Source organism: Canis lupus, chromosome 13 (genome assembly GCF_011100685.1).
Source record: "Canis lupus familiaris isolate Mischka breed German Shepherd chromosome 13, alternate assembly UU_Cfam_GSD_1.0, whole genome shotgun sequence".
NCBI classification, from domain to species: Eukaryota; Metazoa; Chordata; class Mammalia; order Carnivora; family Canidae; genus Canis; species Canis lupus.
This window is the reverse complement of record NC_049234.1, coordinates 42,171,829-42,195,330: the sequence shown is the minus strand read 5'-3', so window position 1 is coordinate 42,195,330 and position 23,502 is coordinate 42,171,829. Positions and strand designations below refer to the sequence as shown.

Sequence of the window (23,502 nt, the reverse complement as noted above, 5' to 3'; positions counted from 1 at the left end):
CCCAAAATATGAAAACATGAATTCAAAGGTATACATGCACCCCTATGTTTATAGCAGCATTACCTATAAGCACCAAAGTTAGGGAAGCAACCCAAGTATTCATTGATTGATGAGTGGATAAAGAAGAGGTGGTGTGTGTGTGTGTGTGTGTGTGTGTGTGTGTGTATGTATGTCTAATGGAATATTATTCAGCCATAATAAGGAATGAAATCATACTATCTGCAATGGCATGGATGGGGGTAAAGTATAAACCTAAGCAAAATAAATCAGAGAAAGACAAATACCATGTAATTTCACTTCTATGTGGAATTTAAGTAAATATAGTTTTGTTGTTGTTTTGGATTTTTTTAAACCACTGTCTTAATGACTTTTAAAGGCTCTGGATGTATTCATCTAGCTTGATGATAAACAATGTCTCTATGTTCTGTCTTGTTTATAAACAACTGATAAAAATATAAGCAAATTTTAGAGCTGGGATAGGTTATCAAGGATCTTGTAAGAATTGGAAATACTTCCAATTTTGTTTTCCAAATATCTGTTTTGGATTAATCTTTTTGCATTATATATTCTCTTCAAGTATTCCTGGAACCACAAATGTGAAGAAAGAAGCCATTATTCACACATAGTGCACAGTAACACAACGACAGTACTTATCAGAGATTGTTGTACTTATCAAAGTCAACACATTTGTCCAAACAAAGCTACTGCTCTTCTTCGTGTTGATTCTATTCATACAAATTGTGTTTCTCTTTATCATTACTCCTCTCTCCTTTCTGTTTATTTTTCCCCTTTTTGGATGTATCCTCATTTTCATAATTCTCTCCTTTTTTCAAGCTTTACAAGATATAATTGACATATAACATCATGTAAGATTAAGGGGTACAAAGTGTTGATTTGATGCACTTATACATTGCAAAATGATTACAACCATAGTGTTAGCTAACACCTGCATCATATCACATAATTACCATTTCATTTTTGTGATGAATGGCTAGCAGTAAATTAACCATACTTAAAATATATCCCACTAAATCCAACAAAATGTATCCAAAACTCAATTTACCTTAGCACCCAAAAATACCATGACCACAAGAATACCCCTAATAGAGGTGGAAGTATAATGGAAGAAAGGTTAAATGGAGATGATGATCTTAATCCATTATGATTAAAATATATTACTTGATATATTTTATAATAACAAATTACCATGTAAATAAACTGCTAATATTCTTCCTACAACCCTTCCCAGGTCCTTGGAAGAAGCCTGGTAAAGATCAGGGGTCCTGTAATGTAAGCTTCATTGGCATTATGGAAAATTTACCTCAACTAGGTATTTAGATTTAAGTAGTTTTAATGGATTTGTATTATATAACCAAAATATGGGTGTCTACCAACTGGTACATTTTATATTCCTGTCCTTTATAATAATATCTGTCTTAAGGTGCCCGTAATCCAACGCAAGGAGAAATGAAAGAATTCATAACAGTGGAACAGGTCTGGCTCCAGGCACCTTCCTTGCAACAAAATTTATCTGATCTTTATTATAACAATTGATGGTTATTTCCTGACTTTCAATAATCTGGAAGATATCCAAGAGGATTTTTAAAAATAGACCAAGAAAGCTGGTTAACCAAGCCACTGTAAATTTCCAATTAAATTATTTATCTTAGCTGACTATTACTGATGATATTTCACAATAGACACATGAGTTGCTGCAAACATTTCTCCCTTTTTCTCAGACTTCTAAATCAACCTTCTGCATCACCTTTACCAAATCGTTTAACTCTTATTTTCCTTAGATTAACCCAATACTGTTGCTTCATTCTTCTTTCATCTTCAAAACCTAATTTTTAAGATCTTGATCCAATTGTTTCTAATTCTTCCTTGCCCTCCAGAGTTTTTTTCTCCCATTAACTCACTTATTGCTCATGTTGAATCTCTACTTTCACATAGGCTTCCTCCTCTTTTATATAAAGGCTTAGGTAACACTATGTCATAACAAGGCTTGCATTCTTACACCTATACCTTATACTAAGGCCTCTGTCCTTAGAGAACTTAAAATTGACAGTGAAAACATAATTTTAAAAAAGAGTATATATTATAACTACATGTAGAAATTAAGTACACTGAAGAAAAAATTAACAGTAAAAAGACAAGTGTAAAACTATACAAGATCAAATTAATAAGTTTTTGCTAAATGAGTGGATAGCTCAAATAGACATGATACAATAAATACAGTGATTAGGGAAGACTTTTCTCAGAATGTGAATTCTGAGAAGATCTCAATGAGGTGAATCCCCAGAGCACTAAGGGAAAAGGCAGAGGGAATAGCAAATGTTACAGTCCCTGAAAAGGGATGGAAATTATTAGAGAAGCAACAAAAAATCCAATTGGACCAAAGCAGAGAGCATAAGGATGGGGTGTGGAGTAATAAGAGGTGGGCAAGTGCCAGTAAGATGGCCATGGATAAATGTGAAGAAAACTATTGGAGGAATTTGAATAGGGGAATGATATATTCTGATCTGTATTTTTAAAAAAGATAAGTCAGACTATGGAGTATAAAATCAACTTTACTAGAACAAGAATAGAAAAGTGATTGCCTGCAGTACTGCAGGTAAAAGCAGTTGGTGGCTTACATAGGTAAATAATGATAAAGATAGTAGTTAAAAAGGTGATAAAAGACAAGATTGTAGTTAAATTATTAAGAAATAGCTCAGAGAACTTGATGACAGATTAACTGTGTTTGGTATTAACCGAACGCTTGTGTCCCTCCAGAATTTGTATGTTGGAATCTAATCTCCAGTGTGATGGTGGTTGGAGGTGGAAGCTTTGGGAGGTAATTAGGTCATAAGGATAGAGCCCTCATGATGGCATTAGTGACCTCAGAAGAAGCCAGAGAGGTACCTCGTCCTTTTTTCTCTATATGAGAGTATAGCAAGAAGAGAATCTTGGATTTTCTAGCCTCAAGAACTGTGAGAAATAAATGTTTGTTGCTTAAGCTACCTGGTCTATGTTATTCTATTATAGCATCTCAAGCTAAGATGTGTGGGTAATAAGGGAAACAGGGGAACACAGGATAGCCAATAACTCCTAGGCATTTATTTGGGGTAACTGTGTGGTAATGACATTTGTGAAACGAGGGAGTGAAATAAGTGGATTAAGAACTGGAAGACAGAGTGGCTTAGTTGGTTGAGTGTTCAACGTTTGGTTTCAGCTCAGGTCATGATCTTAGAGTCCCGAGATTGAACACCACATTAGGCTCCATGCTCAGCAAGAAAACTGCTTGAGATTTTCTCTCTCCCTACCCCTCTGCCCCTCCCTGTGCTCACTCTTGCTCTCTCTCTCTCTCCCTCTCCCTCTCTCTCAAATAAATAAATAAATATTGAAAAAAAAAAAGAATTGGAAGACAGTAGTGCTAAGTCAGGAATCAAAATGTCTATTAAATTTTCAAGATGACATGTTGAGTAGAAGTGAAAATAAGAGGCTGGAGTTCAGAGAAGAATGAATGCTTCCAATATATAGGTGTCTTTAACATGTGACACCATCTCAATTTTCATTTGAAAAATTTTTCACCTTCCCAAGTAAGGGTATAGGTGGAGGACTTCTACAATTAATTCCTGGATAGGCATAGAACTCTGTCTCCTCAATTTGAAGAAACTCCTCAAATTTCTCACTAATAAACATCACTTCTGTTCTAACCTCTCCAATTCCCAGGTGCCTTCTTCTTTATAATCTCTTATTTCTTTGGGAAAGGGAATGGGGAAGAAGTAATTATTGGTTAAATGTCTGTGTTTTCAATAGCATTTTACTCAGAATTTATCAAAGAGAATATATACTAAAAGATATAGTTACTGGGATTTGATTACAAGGAAAATGAGACATCACAAATAACATAAAGGCTATTTTGTTGAGTTTCCTATGTTTCTAAATATTAACCGAAATGGCAGTTTTTCAAAATAAGATTGAGTGTATGGATATCACTGCCAGACAATAAAATATCTTATAATGCTAAGATATTAAAATAAGTTGAGACTACTAAAAAAATGCAAGAAAACAAACAAAATAAAACAGGTACAGTTCCCTATATTTGGCATATTTTGGGATCCTCCAAAATCACTCTACAAATCAGAGGAGAAAGAAAAATTTAATATGCAAGTAGCGTTCATACATGAGGCTAGTTAATTGGAGAAAATAGTTTGAGGTCTACAGTAACATATACAATCAAACATCCGATTAAGATACTAATTACAAAGAAATTAGATCACATCAAGTGAATATTTACTGATTTCATATTGGAAAGGACTAATTAAAAGCAAAAATAGAAATACCAGGAAAGGGTTAGATTTTGATTACATAAAAAATAAAAATTATTTTATGTCAACAATATCTCAGACAAAATTTAAAGTGAAGTTAAAAACTGAGAAAGATTAATAGGGTTTGTAACAGACAAGAATTGTTTTGTTTTTTTTTAAAGTGGATTCCACACCCATGGTGGTGCCCAATGAATTGCCTGAACTCATGACCGTGAGAGATCAAGACCTGAGCTCAGAGCAAGAGTTGGAGACTCAACCAACTGAGCTATCCAGGCACCTCAAGAAGTTAATATTTTTAACACAGAATTGATATTAAGGGTCAATGGGAAACAAAAGTATAATTTTTTAATGGGAAAAATGTAAAAAAAAAAGGTTCATAGAAAAAAAAATTCCAATTATAATAGGAAAGGACTATTGTGCCTTTTGTTACTAGTCAAAGGAAAAAATTAGTTTAAGAGAAGTTACTCTTTTTCCATTTAAAATTGGTAAATTATTGTACGTACTTATTTCTTATATGAATATTTTTGGAGTGCCTGTTATGTGCTGGACACTGCTAAGTACTGAAATATTTAAAAATAAAGTTTTCATGACCTTTGTGGTTGCAAGGAAATGCTAACTCTCTTAGACTCCTAATGAGAATTTAAATTAATACAACATTTCTGGAAGGCAATATGGAAATATCCTCAATATTTACATATGATTTAATTCAACAATCATGTTTGCAGGAAAAAAGACTATTAGAATATTGTGCAATATGGGTTTTTGTGCACATCTATGTTCTTCTGTTTCATGTGTAATACCTAATGAATTGGTAATGATTAAGAACAGAGAATTGGTTAAATCAATTATGATCCAAACAACTGAAGTTATATAGCCATTAATGTTTGGATAAATAAATGAACTGTGTTATACTCATCTCCATCACCTTTTAAAAAATAATTATTCAAGTAACATAATTGCAAGCATTATAATTTTTTAATATAGCAAAATATGGTGGTAGTTACATGAATTACACATATGATAAAATGATGTAGAACTGGAAACAGGGGATCCCTGGGTGGTTCAGCAGTTTAGCGCCAGCCTTTGGCCCACAGCGTGGTCCTGGGGACCTGGGATTGAGTCCCACGTCGGGCTCCCTGCATGGAGCCTGCTTCTCCCTCTGTCTGTGTGTGTCTCTGCCTCTCTCTGTGTCTCTCATGAATAAATAAATAAAATCTTAAAAAAAAAAAAAAAAGAACTGGAAACACATTTACCAATTATAATTCCTGGCCTTCATAATAGCATAAAATGTCATGGAACCATTGGGAGAAACTGGGAGAGGGAACACAGAAGCTCTGTACTATCTTAACAACCTCCTGTGAATTCATAATTATTTAAAAATAAAAAGTTAAAACAATATAGTAAAATATAAGAAATCAAAGACCTTTTAAATTAAAAACTACAACTTGGATTTTCAGTCCCCTCTTCCACTCATCCCCCATTCCCAAAGGTAACCACTGTTATGATTTTGATGTCCATCTTTCCAAGCCTCTTAAAGTAATTTAAAGTAAATTGAGATAGGCCACGTCATTAAAGTGATCTAGTTATTGCCATAGGCTGAATATGACGTCCCCTGAAAATTCTTATGTTGAAACCTACCCCCCAACGTGGTAGTATTTGGAGAGGGAAACTCCAAGAGGTGAAAAAGCCATGAGGATAGAGCTTTTATGAATGGGATTGGCGTTCTGAAAGAAACATCAAAAAGCTTTCTTCTCCTTTCCATCATGTGATGACACAGTGAGACAATGGCCATCTATGAATCATGAGGTCCGCTGACACCTCAACGACCGGTGTCTTGATCTGAGACTTCCCAGCCTCCTGCACTGTGAGAACTAAATTATCGTTGTTTATAAGCTACCCAGTCTCCGGTATTTTGTTATATCACCCCAAATAAATGATAGAAAAAATTGGGGAAAAAAATGATACTGGGTTTAGATTACTTTTACTTCAATTTGCTATAAACCAGAAAACAAATATGCAGACATATGCCAAGAGAGCAGGTAAATACAGTCTCCTGCTACACTCCAAGATCCATCTGAGGGCAACACTCTTGGAGAACCAGAATCATCACCAAAGTTTGAAATACAGTTTTCAGTGTAGACTCTTGGAAGTGATGATTCACTGATTGAAGCACAGAAAATGGTATTTATTGGATTCAATAGTACAGGCTAGAAGCAGCCAGGCACGCATGTGTAGATCTTTGACTAGCTCTAACAACTAAGGAACTGGACAATTACAGGGGTCGTTGTTCTCCTTTTTACTTCATCACTGGATCTTTATCATGTCTTTGTTTACTGAACCATAATAAATATACCCGTGTACTTTTATGTTCTTTAAAAAAAAGATTTTATTTATTTATTCATAAGAGACACAGAGAGAGAGGCAGAGACACAGGCAGAGGGAGCAGCAGGCTCCATGCAGGGAGCCTGATACAGGACTCCATCCCAGAACCCTGGGGATCATGACCTGAGTCGGAGGCAGACACTCAACCGCTGAACCACCTAAGTGTGAATATGTTCATTTTTTTATGTTCATTTTTTAACTGAAATCACAATAGTATCTTTCCCTGTAATTAGTATTTACAAGATGCTTTCTTTTTTTAACTCAAAATATAGGTTAAAGAAATGGCAGCATTACTGCCTATAAAGGTCGAGTTTGTTCCTTTTAAAAGTGCTCTGTGGAATTCCAAGTTAGGAATACCTGTATCATTTAGCCATTTTCTATAAAAGACTTTTAGATCATATCCAATACTCTGGTATTGCAATTAGCGTTGCAATAAAAAAATGTCCCTTTTTTTCCTCCTCTACTTTGTTTGTTAATGATATATATTTAGGAGGGAAATTGCCTCCTGGAGGTCAATGCAATTTTTGTTTCAAATAATACTGGTAAATTGCTTTCTAAAATGCCTGAATCGATTTATATTCCCTCTTTAGAGTGTGAGGAGCACTTGTCCCACAATTCTACAAATGATTGCTTTTATTAACTGTTTTTATTACTTTTCTAAGATTAAGGGAATTCTTGTTTGAATCTGCATTTTCCTAATTATCTTTTGTTGTTTGCTTCCTTAAGCTTAAAATGTGTTTAGATTTTAGTTTTATATGGCATGAGGTATGAATTAGTTTTATACTACCATATTTTTGTTATAATAATGGCCTTGGCATTTATTGAACTGTTTTTTTCCCATTAATTTTGGTGTGTGTATATGCGTGTATCTCCTACCTGAGCTCAGTGAATAAATTATGAAAATCTGAATCAAATTATGAATACAATTAATATATACATATACACACCTATAATTGGACTTTTTATTCTGTTACTTATTCACTCATAAACCAAGAATTTGCACTATTAACTTCCACAGCTTTATGATCTATTGCTATTTGACAGAACAAACCACTCTTCTCTGTTCTTTTAATTTTTTTTTCATTGCTAATCTTATGCTTTGATGTGAATTTGTTAAACTGTTTGTTGAAGCTTGTGACAATCCTAACTGAAACTACAACACAGACGAATTTAGGGGAGAATCAGCATCTTGATCTTCACGATGCTGAGCTTCCCCTTTTGTAAACATAGTAAAAATTTCCATTTATTTAGGTCTTTTCATGTGCCCTTCACTAACATTTGAAAACTTTCTCCATAATGGTAGAATAAAATTGCTAGAATTTTTAGGCCATCCCTTTGATGAACTTTGAGAGTTTCCGTTTACTAATGTGAAAAAATTAAGTAATATTCTCTTTATTATTGTATTTTCTAATCTGTTTGCCACTATTCACGAGAAAAGTTACTGATGTCTGTCTGTGATCTTGTATCTGGCTATTTTGCTTGACCAACTAATTTAGTCTGGTTAAAAATAAGCTTCTATTTATAAACCAGTCACTAATAAAGGACTATAAAATGACCCCAGCTTAAAAAATATATACCTTCAGAGATATCCTTCATTGAGTCCTCCAGTGAAGAAGCACTTTCCTAATATCTACCCCAATCCGTCTCTGTCATTTATTCCACTCTGTTTTAGACATAACACTCATATCTGAAATTACCACATTTCTTATGTGTCTATCTCCACCCCACCAAATCCTACAATCCAAAATTAGAATCACATTAAAATTATAGCAAGGACCTTGTTTATTGTGTTCACCACTTTATCTCCAGCATTGTGAAAACTATCTGCCACATGGTATATACCCAGTAAGTATTTGCTGAATGAATATATGAATATAGGTTTTATTAAGATTTTATTTATTTATTTATTTATGATAGTCACAGAGAGAGAGAGAGAGAGAGAGAGGCAGAGACACAGGCAGAGGGAGAAGCAGGTTCCATGCAGGGAGCCTGATGTGGGACTCGATCCCGGGACCCTGGGCTGAAGGCAGATGCCCAACCACTGAGCCACCCAGGCATCCCTGAATATAGTTTTAATATTAAATAAACCTTTACCTCCACACCCCTCCTTCAGCAGATGTAATTTCAATAACTTCAGTATCTGGAATTTATTGGTTTTTGTTAGTTTTTACTTTTTAACAGATTTCTTGGAATATGGGAAGATACTTTCTCATTATATATCCATAGGCTCTCTCTGTCTTATAGGACTTCATTTCTAGTGGTGAAACCTGATTTAAGGTTCTAGATGTGCTATTGTTGTGCTTTTCAGATTTTATTTATTTTTTGAGGGAGAGAGAAAGTATGAGCGCAGGCAGGGGCAGAGAGAGAGAGAGAGAGAGAGAATCTCAAGCAGACTCCCTGCTGAGGGCAGAGCCAGATGCAGGGTTCAATCCCAGGACCCTGAGATCATGACCTGAGCTCAAACTGAGTTGGCCGCTTAACAGACTGAGCCACCCACGTGCCTCTCTAAGTGCCATCGCTATAACTAAGCCACCTCCTAAAATTTCTAGACCCACTTTCCATAATGTCTTTCCATACTTGTATTGCCCAAAGATTTAAATATGATTATTCTGAGTTTATTTTCTTACCTGACTCAAGAAAATACTTCTATATAAGTAAAAAGAGATATATTTTGAATACCATCTTCAATTGACTACCTTCATATTACTATATAAATACAAAATTCTCTAAGCCACACTCTAAACAGAAAAAGAAAAAAAAGATCCTAGGATAAATGAATGAGGACGTGATTAAGCTAAATTTGCTTCTGTGAAAGTTAAGCTGAACAAACGTGATTCAAGAAGTGCCTTACTCTTTGGGTGTTCTGCAAAGGAAGGGGGAGTTAAAAACTATTTAAAATCAAGTTCACAGGTGGTAAACCACTCTGAGAATACCAATGGGCATTTATGCTCTGGGATCTACATTAACAAAAGAAGGGCTGGTCAGATAATTAATGCTTTCATCAATTTATTTGTTTTTGCTTGTTTCCTTCACCTAGTTTCCACTCTCATCTTATTTATGTACACAATCACTTAGGCAACAGAACTTGTTGCAGGTCTGCCATAACCGAGGTTCTGGGTTGGATTTGGAGGAGGGATGGTGTATAAAATCAGACAAGTTCCCTATATCTGTGGATCTTGGGAGTTCAACCCACAAACTCCATAATTTCTGATTTCCTGCCTCTCTACTTCTCTTTTTGTTTACTGGTAGGTAAAATTTCAAAGCATAAATGACCTTAAATAGTAAGCTATCTATACGTAGCATGAAAAGAAACTATGCATGATCTAGAAAAACAATTATTCAGTTACCAAACTGCAAATATCTTCCCCCTTCACTACTCATCTCTGCTCCACAATGTTCGGATAAAGCCCTTTGAAATTATGAAATTCCCAGCCTCGCAAATACTAATATTACAGTTAAATTTTGTGCAAATCATTCAACATTCCAGGGTAGGTCCTTTAGAAGTCATTGATGGACTATATAATGTCACAACATGCTATGTATTTTCCCTTCTCTATGTACTTTTTCATACAACTTCTCCATCATCCTTTGTTGAGTTACAGATACTACAGTTAAGTTGCTGTGCCTAGCTGCAGCTTCAAAGACACCTATGGCTTCCAGAATTTATAAAAGACATGATTTTCATAGCACGCTTTTTTTTTTTCCTCCAATGGAAGGAGAAATCATGATCAAAGGTGGAAAAAAATCTACGAACACTTTATTTTGGAACTTATTCCTATTTCCTTTTTTAAAAAAGATTTTATTTATTTATTCATAAGAAACACAGAGAGAGAGAGACAGAAATACAGGCAGAGGGAGAAGCAGGCTCCATGCAGGGAGCCTGATGTGAGACTTGATCCCAGATCCTGGGATCATGCCCTGAGCCCAAGGCAAACGCTCAACTGCTGAGCCACCCAGGCGTCCCACCTCTATTCCTATTCCCATGTTCCTTATTTGTTAACTTTTCCTTTCTGTTTTATATACTAATAAGCATCCCAGACAATACTTCATTATAATATCCAGAAACTAAAATAGACTAGTTCCTGCATTTAAATGATGTATTAAGTCAAATTGATATATTTTAAAAGCCAGTAACTTCATCAAGCATAGCTTTTCAAAATCCTTCTAGAAAATTACACTATACGCAATTTTTTAAAGACAACTTCATCCTGGAAAGCAATATTTTATTAACTAAAGATATTTAAATTTTTAACAAATTATATAGGTAACTTAAAGGATATAAAGAACAAGAGAATAGGTCACCGTATACTCATCAGCCAGCATCAATATTTGTCAAGTCAGGGCTAATCTTGTTTCACCTATATTGGCACCAACCTCCACCCTTCCAAGACTATTTTGAAACAAATCTCAGGTATATTATTTCATCGGTAAATATTCAGCATGCATGTATCTCTAAGACGTATAACATAACCATAATACTATATATCTAAAATAATTAAATATTATTACACTTATAATCATTAAAAATAATTCCTTAGTATCAGCAAATATACTGTCCACAACTGTTCCTTGTAAATTTAATTGGGATTCAAAATTGGGCTCATACATTAGAACTACTAAATATCTCTTAATCTTCTTATAATCTATGTCTCCATCTTATTTTTCCTTACATTTTTATATTTGCGGTTGAAGAATTCATGTTGTCTGTGTTTCCCACAATGTATGTTTTAGTCATTATACTCTTGAAAACTATTTAACATGACCCTTTTTCATCTGAGGCAAAAGCTCTAGAGACTAATGAGAGTATAATCTATTCAAAAATTTTTTCAGTCCTTCAACATGTAAGTAGAAAAAGTAAATGAATAAAATACCCTTCATGGGGGACTAGATGAATAAACTATGTATATCCACAGCATGCAACATTGTGTAGCTTTTTGAAAAAGAAATAAGGAATTCTTCTAAATAGTACTATGTGTGATCTTGCTATATATATTATTAAATAAAAAAGCAAAATACAAATGTATGCAATGTGCTACAATTTATCTCAGTAAGAATAACAATGTATGTGCCTAATTGCTAATATTAATAAATATTTTAAAAATTTTAAAATATTTACATATAATGAGAGAAAGAGAATGGGGTAGAGGGAATGTGAAGACGGGAACTACATTTCTTTGAATAAATATTGTTTCACAAATTTTACATAAGAACAATGTAAATATTCCACTTAATTATAAAATGAAATGTTATGTAAAAAAGCAGTCCCTAAAAACTGAGAATAATATGAAACAAGTGAACCTATATAAATAGTTGACACAAAGTACAAAGAGAAAAAATATTCCAATTATTTTCAAGACATGGTAATTTGATTGTATATTCTTAGTGGGATATACTCTTTAGTAGGAACTGAAAGAATTGGAAAAATAAACCTAAAATATTTTTAGTAATTATATATTTGGTGGTAACATTGATAATGTACTCTGAGAATCTTGGGTTTGGAAAGCTGTCGAAAATACTCTCTCAAAACTCTCAGTAAAAAATATTAATAAAAATATGCTTTCTAATGAATATTGAACACATGACAATTAAGAAGAGAAAGACAAAGCTGATATGATTTAAGCATACAGAGCGCTTTTCCAAGACCTGTCTCTTATATCAAAAGAATAGGAAACTGTTACAATGACTGTGACTCACTATTAAATTCAGCTTTGCAAGCTTCTCTCAAAAATAATCTAAATGAAAGGTATTTCCAGAGGGAATTTTTGCAGGTTGAGGTCTGAAAGTCAGCAGGGGCCACATAACTCCATGCAGGGGAAAATGAATGTGCTGGGGAGGTGACAAGCTCTTTGTTCACGGGGGAAGAAAAAAACTGTGTCATCTAGATCCTAGTAAAAGCCATCCTGCTGGGCAGTAGCTTGCAAGGATAACCCCCTTTGTCCACCCTCTTGGACTCATATGGCTCTGATACACACAATACCAATTCCTATGCAGTCTGTTGCATTGTTTTTTTTGTGATGATGTTACAAACCATTGCCTGAAAGGTCATCCAAAGTATAGTCACACATACACTTGTGTGTGCACATGTGCATACTCGCTCCCTCCCGCTTTGCATGTAAGAAGCCATTGTCTAAACCAGCTTTGAAAAAAATAAAAATAAAAAATAAACCAGCTTTGATGAGTTTGAAGCCAAAGCAAAAATATGATTCAACTTTGTAAATATTAAGAAAGGAAAGACTGTTCAATGGAACAAAGTACTTGTTTAAAGTAAACTGTATTAAAATGTTATTAACCTAATGTTTAATTGCATAATGATATTATCTAATTATGTATAGGATATAACTGCCCTCCCATTAACTAAACAGTTTATGTGTTAAGGAACACAAAACATGCCAACAACATCCTAGGGAAAGTCATTTAGCCTCCCTAAACCTCCATTTCTTTATCCAAGAAAGTTGGAAGAATCCGACAAAGTTGAAAGAAATTCTCTCCAAGATATTTTCAATTCTAGAAAACTGTGAGCATATGATGACCTTTTAACATGCTATTTCCAACATCACAGGCAATGCTTACCCATGCGACGTGTCTAATTTTGGCTTTATTCATGTGTACGTTTAAGATCAGGATTCCAAACATATTTTCAACACATCTTTCTGCACAAAGCCCATTCTCTGTAGCTTAAAAAAAAAAAAAAAAAAAGGAATCAGAAAACACATATCTTGCCCTGAAAGATTCATAGAAGGGCTGTTGGGCAGATAAAAGTAGCTAATTTTCAATGCTCTGATGCAGTATTGCTATCACCCTGGTAAAGACAAAATACTTTCTCACAATAGGGGAAACTTTCATGTGGAAAGTGACATTTGAATTGAATCTTTAAAGATGGAACAGTCTTGGGGGCCTGGTTGGCTCAGTGGATTAGGCCCCTGCCTTTGGCTCAAGTCATGATCCCAGAGTCGCAATTCGAGCCCTACATCGAGCCCTACATCGAGCCCATGGGGCCCCATGCTCATCAGGGACTCTGCTTCTCCCTCTACCCCTTACTCTACTTGTGTTCTCTCTTAAATAAATAAAATTATTTTAAAAAAAATGAAACAGTCTAATAGTCTCCTATATGTTTCCAAATAAGTGTCATAGTTCCATAAGAATGAGTACTGCTTCTTATTAGTTTTTCTTTTCCAATGTTGTACATACAAGAAGCTAAGATGCTTTTTATTTTGCATTCAATTGAGAACAGAGAAATTCTAAATCATAGAAAAATACTTGAAAGAGGTGAAAAAATAACAGAACAATCTCCAGATGCTAAGAATAAAATATTTCAGACCCTCAAAAGATGTTATCATAGCTTGAAAAAACTCATAAAAATTCAGGAATCTTTCAACTTAAGCTGAAAATATCACTCGTAGCCAGTTCTGGTAATAAATCATCTTAATAGTATGTTTTAGTTATTAAATATGACCTAATCTCTTTAACAAAGATTAAGTCTATTTCTTATCTGATTCCCTAAGGATATAGAAAAAAAAAAAAAAAACAATTGGCCACACTATGGATGATAATCTCTTATACACACAGAATAACAATAAATTTTAAAATGAATATAGTGGTGGGAATGGATGTCAAGTACAATCTCAGAAATATGTACCAGAAATATGTAAAATTTGTTTTTTCTCTATCTTAATTTCAAAACTAAGCTCCTATATTCCTGATATATTAGCTGGAGCCTGAAACTGCTACTTTTGTAGTTAAAAAACATTAAATGTGTTGAATAAAAGCTGTACCATATTCATATAGTTTTCCCACCAATCTTTACTGTTCTTCCTTCCAAATTTCTTACAAAAATATTAAAAAATTAAAACAGAAAGCTTGTCATGGCTCAACTGCCAGAGAGAATAGTTGCTTTAAAAAGTATCCCTAAACACTGAAAGAGCAGGGATCCCCAAATCAACAATAAATACTTTGCAAATTTTGGAAGAGTTTGAGTCATTTTTCCCAATTACTACGACTGTATGATGCCCAGTTATTCACAGTGTGAGTGAGGATTGAAAGTTTATTATTCCAGAGGGCCTGGAGGGATCATATGGCACAGGAGACCATCAATGAGCAGGAGCAGTTGAAGCCAGATCCACCCCCAGGAGGAGGTGCTTACCAGACAAAGCAAGCAGGAGGCAAGCTGGCAGCCCCAGGGCAGGGCCCACCGTGCAGGCCCCTAGGCTGGCCCTCGCAGCCATGGTAGGGTGACCCTGCTCTTCCTCTTGTAAGGTTCTTACTGCATTTAAAATGAACAATTTACTTTCAATTCTTCTCCTGGCTTAGTCTTTCTTTAGTGAAAAAAAAAAAATCCTCTTTTAAACTATGGGCTTCAAAGTACTAAATGACCCTCCCAAGGAGAGACTGTAACTCTCTAAGTATCACCTACGCAACCAGAGGGCAACAAACCCCTGGAAAAATCAAAGTCAGTAATACCTACAATTTCACAGAGCCTTTGTGAGAAAGTTGATGATTAAATGAATAGAAGGGCTCATTATTTCTATTATTGATAGAGCTGTGAAGGGTCACGTCCATTATGCAGGTGCAGAAGAGAAAGGGAAAAAAAAATAAAGTTCCACTAGGCTTAAATTTAGTTCATGGTGGTGATTTGGGACATAGGTCGATTTAATATCAAAACCAAATGATGTTTAAACAACTTATTTCTGGTTTTCATATGTTTTCAAATATACATATTTTTTTTATTTCTGGTTTTCATATATGTTTTCAAATATATATGTTTTTAATCATAAGACAGAGAAAAATATCCAAATCACTGCAGATTTATTCCCTAACATGTTGGGTTATTTCTTAGTATATGTGAAACTCAAGTTTACTCACTATATATATACTTTGAGACAGACTGACAATAACAACCTCATAAAAGGGAAAATGTTTTAATATGTAATAATACTATTTTTTTATAATAATATTATTTAATGGGACCTAAGAGAGACCTATTTCTCAATGCATTCTCTTTAGAAAACCTAAAAGTAGTGAACTTCAACATATCATACATCCATGCCTAGGCTATCTCTTTGATGATTTAACCAACCATGACAGGGATTCTCAAGCTTTAGCATGTTTCAGAGTCACTTGGAAGGCTTGTAAAAACACGGAGTCCTGGGCCTCACACCAGATTAAGTAGGTCTGGGGTGCACCTGATAATTTGCATTTTTGGCAAATCCCTGGTACGTCTAATGCTAATGATCCAGGGACCACATTTTTGAGATGCACTGAATGGGAAGACAGGATCCCTGTTGGTTTCAACCTCTATACAGAGGTAATTAAGTGTAGAGAATCTTGATAATCACTGGCACAGGATGAGATCCAGGCAGACAGAGATCAAAATGGCAGTTTTCACTTTAAAAAGAGCTATTGAAGATCTTTGCAGTAACAATGGATTTCCTATTACTGAAGACAAACTTATCTTCCCGGCCGCAAGTGCCCTAGAAATCTACCCATCTGTCCTACTCCATCTTCCTGTCCCCACCAATGGACGGGATGTTTCTTAAAATGTTGATGGAAAGAATTATTATATGACTACATCTGCAAATAATTCCTGACAGTACGATGCTTTCTGGGGTGAATCTATCCTTCTAAGACCAAAGCAGAAAATATATGTGATCAAAGCAGGTAGTAGGTGACACTTAATGCATGCAACGTAATTCCTGCTTCTTCCACAAGCCAGATGCAGTGCACAAAAGGTCCACATTCAGAGTGACTGACTTTTGTCAGAAGTACTAAATAATGAGTTTTTACATTCTCAGGCCAGTGTGATGTTTTTCAAAATCACTCACACAAACGTAAGCGAGCTCAGGCTTCTTGCAGTGAAGCATCAAATTCAAGGCTAGCAAAAAATGTCCTTCTTACACTGATTATCTTGGAAACCTTAAAGATACGGATAATTGAGAGTTTCTAAGGAGAAGATCCCTGTCTGAGCTTGCGCTGCCATAACAAGACATCAGCCCGGGCAGCTTAAACAAGACAAATGCATTTTCTCACAGTTCTGGAGGCTGGAATCTTGAGATCAGGGTGACAGCCAGGTCAGATTCTGGCGACAGGTCTCTTCTGGCCTGCAGATGGCCACCTTCTCCCTATGTCCTCACATTGCAGGGATTGGGAAGGGGTGGGGAGGAGGAGAGGGATCCTATAAGGGATCTTATAATCCCATCATGAGAGTCCAATTGTATGACCTCATCTAAAACTGATTATCTCCCAAAGTCTCCATCTCCAAATATGAGAACATGTGGGCCGAGGACTTGAACAGATATGAATTTGGAAGAGGACAAAATTCAGTTCATAGCAAGCCCTAAGGTAAGAAGAACATCCATCTCCTGACTCTTGGTGGTCTCTACAACCAATGTCAGAATTGTAACAGGCAGATATATGGCCTAGCATAATTTATGACAGGGGGTGGTGAGGACCACACCCCCCTATATATAAAAGTCTATATATAATTGTCCTTCCCAATGTCCATCTCACAATGTAGGGGCTTTCCCAAACATGGTGCTTTTCCTTTAACTCGGACCAGTCATATCTCCAGCTGAAAGCTCTGCACTGGACTCTAAACCAAGGTGCCTCCCTACCATCTCCACTTGGAGGCATAATAGACATCTCTAAGATAGTATAGCCAACATAGCTCTTAATCTCTACTATTTTCACTATCTCTGTCAATAAACTCCGTCCTTCTAGTTAAGTCCTCAACCTTGGTTTTCTCTTTAACTCCCCTAGTTCTTTTACAACCCACACTGCATCAACAAATCCTGTCCATACTGGCTTCGAGGTAGATGTGGAGTACATTCATGTCTCACCACCATCCCTACCACACTGGTTCTAACCTGGTGTCTCCTTATCCAGTTAGGTTGCCTGCTACAGCCTCCTCACTGGGCCCCCTGCTTCTGTGCTGCCCACATTCCCTTCAGCCTACGTTCACCTCCACAGACAGAAGGAGTCCCTTAAAACACGGGTCAGATGGAGCCACTCCTCTTAAATTCTTCCATCCACTCAGTGCAGTAGTTACTTGAGGCTGTTGTAACAAATTACTACAAACTGGGTGACCTGAACCAACAGAAACTTATTCTGTCCCAGTTCTAGAGGCTAGAGGTCTGAAATCAGATAATCAGGAGGGCCGTCCTTTCTCTGAAGGCTCTAGGGGAACATCATTCCTTGTTTCTTCCTAGTTTGTGGTGACTGCTGGCAGTCCCTAGTGTTCCTCGGCATTAGCTGCAATCACTCTGAACTTTGCCTACATCTTCACGTGGCTTTCTCTCCTGTGTGTCTCTTTGTCCACATTTCCCTCCTCAGAAGGACACTAGTCATTAGATTAGTGCCCATCTCCTCCAATCTACTGTGACCTTAGTGTAACAGGATGATGTTTGCAAAGATCCTATTATCAGACAAGGTCATATGCACGGGCAGGGGGAATTACCACCTGAATATTTCATGGTTGTCCTTGGGGCAAGGGGTGCTTTTCAACCCACAGCAAAGTAAATTCCAAAGTCCTTACAACACAAGTCTCAATCTTTTGTCCTTCAAAGTGCGATCTCTAGAGCAGTAGAAACAGCATCGCTTGGAAGGAAGTTTGTGTGGAATATAAACTCTCTCTAGACCTCCTAAATCAGAATCTTCACTTTAATATGACACCCAGGTGATTTACATGCAGATTAAAATTTGAGAAGCACTACCCCTCGAAAGGACCTACCTACTTTTCTGCTCTCCTCATCAGCAATTCCCCTCCTCCCACCTCTCTCCATTACTCTGCTTCAGTCATAATGGTCTTTTAGTTGTTTCTGAAATGTCTAGAAAACTCCTTCTCCAGATGTTTCCATAAATTATTCCTTCACCCGCTTCAGATCTTTATGCAAATATCACCTCCATGTAACTTTTCCTAGATACTCTCTTTTACATGAGAGTATCTCATGTAAACCCCATCCCTCTTTCTTGCTTTATTTTTTACTGCAGAACTTCTAGTCATCTAATATGCTAAATATTTTACTAATTTCATTTCATTGTTTATTGTTTTCTCTATCAACTCAGATATAAGCTCCCTGAGTTTATATGTGTACTGATGTGAGTTTATTATGTGTATTGCTGAATTTGAGGCTCTTGGAATGGTACAGGATACTCAATAGAGGTCACTCAATAAATATGTGTGAAATACGTGAGTCTCTAAGTTTACTATTTATTTGCCCATGCATATTATTTACTTCTTATTATTTGAAATCAACTATATTTTATGCTTCATATAATGCTTTTTTTTAAAAAGACATAATAAGACTTCTACAGGTCTATCACTTAGAAGGTGAAGATTTATAATTTACCAAAACATTTGTGAGCCAGTTTGTTCTTATGCTTCACTAACTCTCATGGTAAAGCCTCCTTTAGCCCTAGAACACACTGTCAGAATAAATGTTTTTTTGCATCCTGAATTTATTCCTTTGGAGCTTCACAGGATGTTCCCTTTCCCTATGATACAGAAATATGGTCACAAAGTGAGCACAGTATCAAGCCTTTCTGATATTCCGTCCCCTTTCATTTTATTTTCTTTCCATTTTCATCTTTTCAAAATGAGCACTCCTAGCCTCTCTAGTCAGTCCTACTAGAATGGGCCTTCTGGGAACTACTTATTTCCACAATCGTGTTCTTCTCTGTGTGTGTGTGTATATTCATATCCGTATCTATATATGTATAATTGGCCTACAATGTTCTATGAGTTTAGATGTATGACCTGGTGGTATGACAATTCTATACTTTACTCAACATTCACCATAAGTGTAGTCACCATCTGTTACTGAACAATGTTATTACGGTATTTTTTACTATGATCCCCATGCTAATACATTTCATCTCCATGACTTATTTCATAACTAAAAGTTTGTACTTCTTAGTCCCCTTTATCTATTTTATGCATGCTCGCTCGCACTTACCTCCCCCTTGGCAACCACAAGTTTGTCCTCTGTATTCGAGTCTGCTTTTCTATTTATCTCTGTTCATTTGTTTTGTTTTTCTAAATTCCACATATAAGTGAAATTTGTCTTTCTCTGTTTGACTTATTTCACTCAGCATAATATCCTCTAGGTCCATCTGTGTTGGTTGCAAATGTTAAGATCTCATTCTTTTATATGGCTGAGTAATATCTGTGTGTGTGTGTGTCACATGTTATTTTAACTAGAATCGCACAGAGTTATCAATGCATGGCAGAGAGGGAAGAAATGTTTGACACCATCCCTCTTCACTTTTCATTGAAGGTTGATGCTCCATTTTATTTGCATGTGTGTGTGTGTGTGTGTGTGTGTGTGTGTTTCCTAGAAAAGGAAATGGAGTCTTTACCCTCAAAAAATGTATTATTTAGCTGGGGAGACAGGACTTCCGATTAGGGCATTTTTTAGTTTCAATTTTGATTATCTCACCTTTAGATATTTGAAAAGACCAAAATGCTGAATGCTTATGGATTACAATCAGTTATGACTGGAAAACCATAATAAATGAATATTAGTTAATTATCACCTACTGAAGAAATGTTTAAAATGAGTATTAATATAAATTAGTATAAATTAATAGTATTATAATATAGTATAGTACAAATATCATAAAATTATTATAAATAGAAATAAAATTACTATAAATTTTATTTTATTTTATTTTATTTCATTTTATTTTATTATTTCTTCTTATTATTTTTTTAGTATAAATTTTAAAAAGCAAACATGCCAATAAAGTTTAGGTCCCTGAATCTACTGATTAGATATGAGTAAAAAATTTAGTGAGAATTAATTCCTTATTGGTTACACAGAAATTTATGGTTTGGAAAGACTAAATAGAACCTAAACAATTTAGGAAGACTAAGAACTTTTCAAGGTATAGAGAATAACCTCCTTGTTCAGACAGTGCTTTGAGATACAGCCACCCATTTCTTCTCTCTTTTAGAACAAGCTTCCCACTTGAGATCTTAAAAACCAATAGCCACAGGGGTGCACGGGTGGCTCACTTAGTTAAGTGTCTGGCTCTTGATTTTGGCTCAGATCATGACAGGGTTGTGGGATTGAGTCCCATGGCAGGCTTCCCACTCAGTGGAGAGTTTGCTTAGATTCTTTCTCTCCTTCTCTGTCTGCCCCTCCCCCCCCACATATGTGTGTGCATTCTCTCTCTCTAAATAATAAATCTTAAAACACACACACAAACACACACACACAGCCACAGAAAGAACTAGGGGACTCAATGTTTAAATTTCAGCTTTATGCTCTACACAATATTGGGCACTTACATATACTATCTGATTAGTCATAGCAATACTATAGAGTACAAATCATGCTATTAACTCAATTTTAAGGTGAGGAAACTGAGGCCTAGATAAGATGTTGAATAATACTACACTCAAATTCATACAGCTAATAATGAAGAAAGCAACAATTTGATTTCAGAACTTTTCAATTTTTTTCTCTTCCAACGCTATTTTATTTTAAAATAATTTGACTCATAAGCAGTTGTAAAAATCGTAAAGAGAATTAATGTGGTATCTACAACCAGCCTCCCCTCACAATAATCATATCTTACTTACATATTCATAACAGATTGCCCAAACCAGGAAATGGACATTGGTACGATACTATTAACTCAGGTTCAGATTCTAATCAGATTTCAAAGGTTTTTACGTACGTTTACGTGTGCATGGCATACTGTGGTTCCAATGAAGCAAAGATTCATGTAACCATCACTGCAATCAGGATATGAACTTCTCTATCACCACAAAAAAGCACCATATTCTAGTCCTAGGCAACCACCTATCTGCTCTGCATCACTAGAATTCTTATCTCTAATTTAAGACCTTTTTTGAACCTAAAGTCCAGGAGACTTTGAATGCCAATTTTTTTTTAGGCATTCTTTGCATTCTCCACAAATGGTATGCCATGGTGCATTTTCAAATGTGCATATACATGTATAAGTGAGCTAAGGATTGAACATGGATTTAAATACACAAAAGTAAAGACTATTATATACTATCATCACTATAACCCTATTTATAATTCTCTTCCAAAAAAAAATAAAAATAAAAAAAATAATAATTCTCTTCCAAAACTAGTGGTAGTTTTCATTTTATTGAAAATATCTGAACTTCTGTCATTACTGAATAAAACTGTGTTTAAAATTTTATACATAGGGCTGAATTTCACATTTTGTTCCATAGTTTTAAATGATGTTAAAAAAGGTATTTTTACATTTAAACACATCTGAGGCAAAAGGTACAAATGATCTCATAAATAAAATATGATCCAGGGGATTGCTATTTTTCCATTTTTGACCGCCAACCACCGTTAGCCTTTAATAATATGTACACTCCCTGTAAAATAATGATTTCTCAAGAGGCAGTAAACAGAGACAGGTCTTACTTATCTAAGCAAATTTTTATTAAATCAAAGTCATTTTTGTCACCCTTTCTTTTTGTCCTAATCTCAGGTACTTCCTGCCACTCTGTGACACACTCCCCTGTGACACAACATCCCAGCTGTACACAGTGTCAGGGTGCCTCTAACCACTCCTCCCTTGAGGTGTTAATAGATCTTGCCTCAGTTAAACTTTCTCAGTGCCTGGCTTCCTATCAAATTTGCAAGTCCTCTTAGGTCCTTGAAGGGCAATGCATAATGCATTCCCTGCTAATTATCTGAGGGTCACTAGATTAATATTTTATCACACCAGGTGAAGTATCCTTAGACCTAACAATACAAAAATTTCCAATTATGTTACTTCTCTGTATTAAATTCTGGGCCTAGTTTGAGGACTCTATCAGAGCACTGGAAATGTTAGGAACAGAAAATGGCACATGTCCCAATTTTAATTGAACTCTGCCTGAAATCACAAGACAGCTCATCACTACAGAATGCTTTCCAAGTAATAAAATACACGTGTTATTAAAATGGAGCCTTGCTATAACCCTATGTGACAGGCAGGACCAATGTTATTATTCACAGTTTACAGATGAAGCAGTTAGGTTCAGTGGTATTAAAAGATTTGTCCCAGGTCATTGATTTATTAAATAACAGACTAAGATCAGAACCAAGTTTTAAACTTGTATAAGACTGCAAAGAAGAATCAAGTGAATTATAAAATTTTCTTACAACAGCATGACTATAATTGGCCATTCCATAATTTCTTTAATAATAATCTAATATATGGCAAAGTGGATGTGACAAAACTAATACGATCTATTGATTAGATATGGGTAATATTTGGGGATTTTTTAAGGTTTGTTTTACTGCTTTGCTACTTTAAGTTTTGTCACAATAAAAAATACTGAGATTCATGTGTTTTCTTGGTATGCTCATTAAGTTAAATACAGCAACTTCTTCCACATTATTAACTAAATTAACTCCTTTTAATAATTATATTTATTACTATAGAAATATCTCTTCAGTATGCACCTTTTGCAAAGTGATTTCTAGGTACTGGGATTGTAAGAGTAAGCAAAATGTTGCCCCTATACTCATAACATTTATATTATAGTGAAAGGAGGTAATCTATAAATACACAAATAATTTGAGAATATTTATGCAGTACATCTGCCAGCAACAAGTACTGGGAAAAGAAATAAAGCCAAGCAAAGGGATAGAAACTGATGGGAGACTGCCCACTTTGGGTGGAATGGTCAGTGAAGGCCTCTCTGAGTTGGTGACATTTGAACAGAGACCAGAATGGCACAAGAAACGTGAATATCTGAAAGAAGATCTTTCAGGCTTAACAGCAAGAAATAAACAAACAAACAAACTCAAGTGGGAACTGATTTGATACGTTT

The 23,502-nt window shown here is 35.4% G+C and overlaps 1 long non-coding RNA gene across 6 annotated transcripts in view; it reads right to left on the bottom strand.

Moving 5' to 3' along the window:
- The window catches only part of LOC111098608, a 231,158-nt gene that overhangs the window by 203,268 nt on the left and 4,388 nt on the right, over positions 1-23,502 (bottom strand). For all 6 annotated transcript variants that reach the window (XR_005368979.1, XR_005368984.1, XR_005368983.1 and 3 more), the window contains exon 2: positions 13,266-13,369. This is a non-coding gene — a long non-coding RNA (uncharacterized LOC111098608). The remainder of the gene's footprint in view (positions 1-13,265; positions 13,370-23,502) is intronic.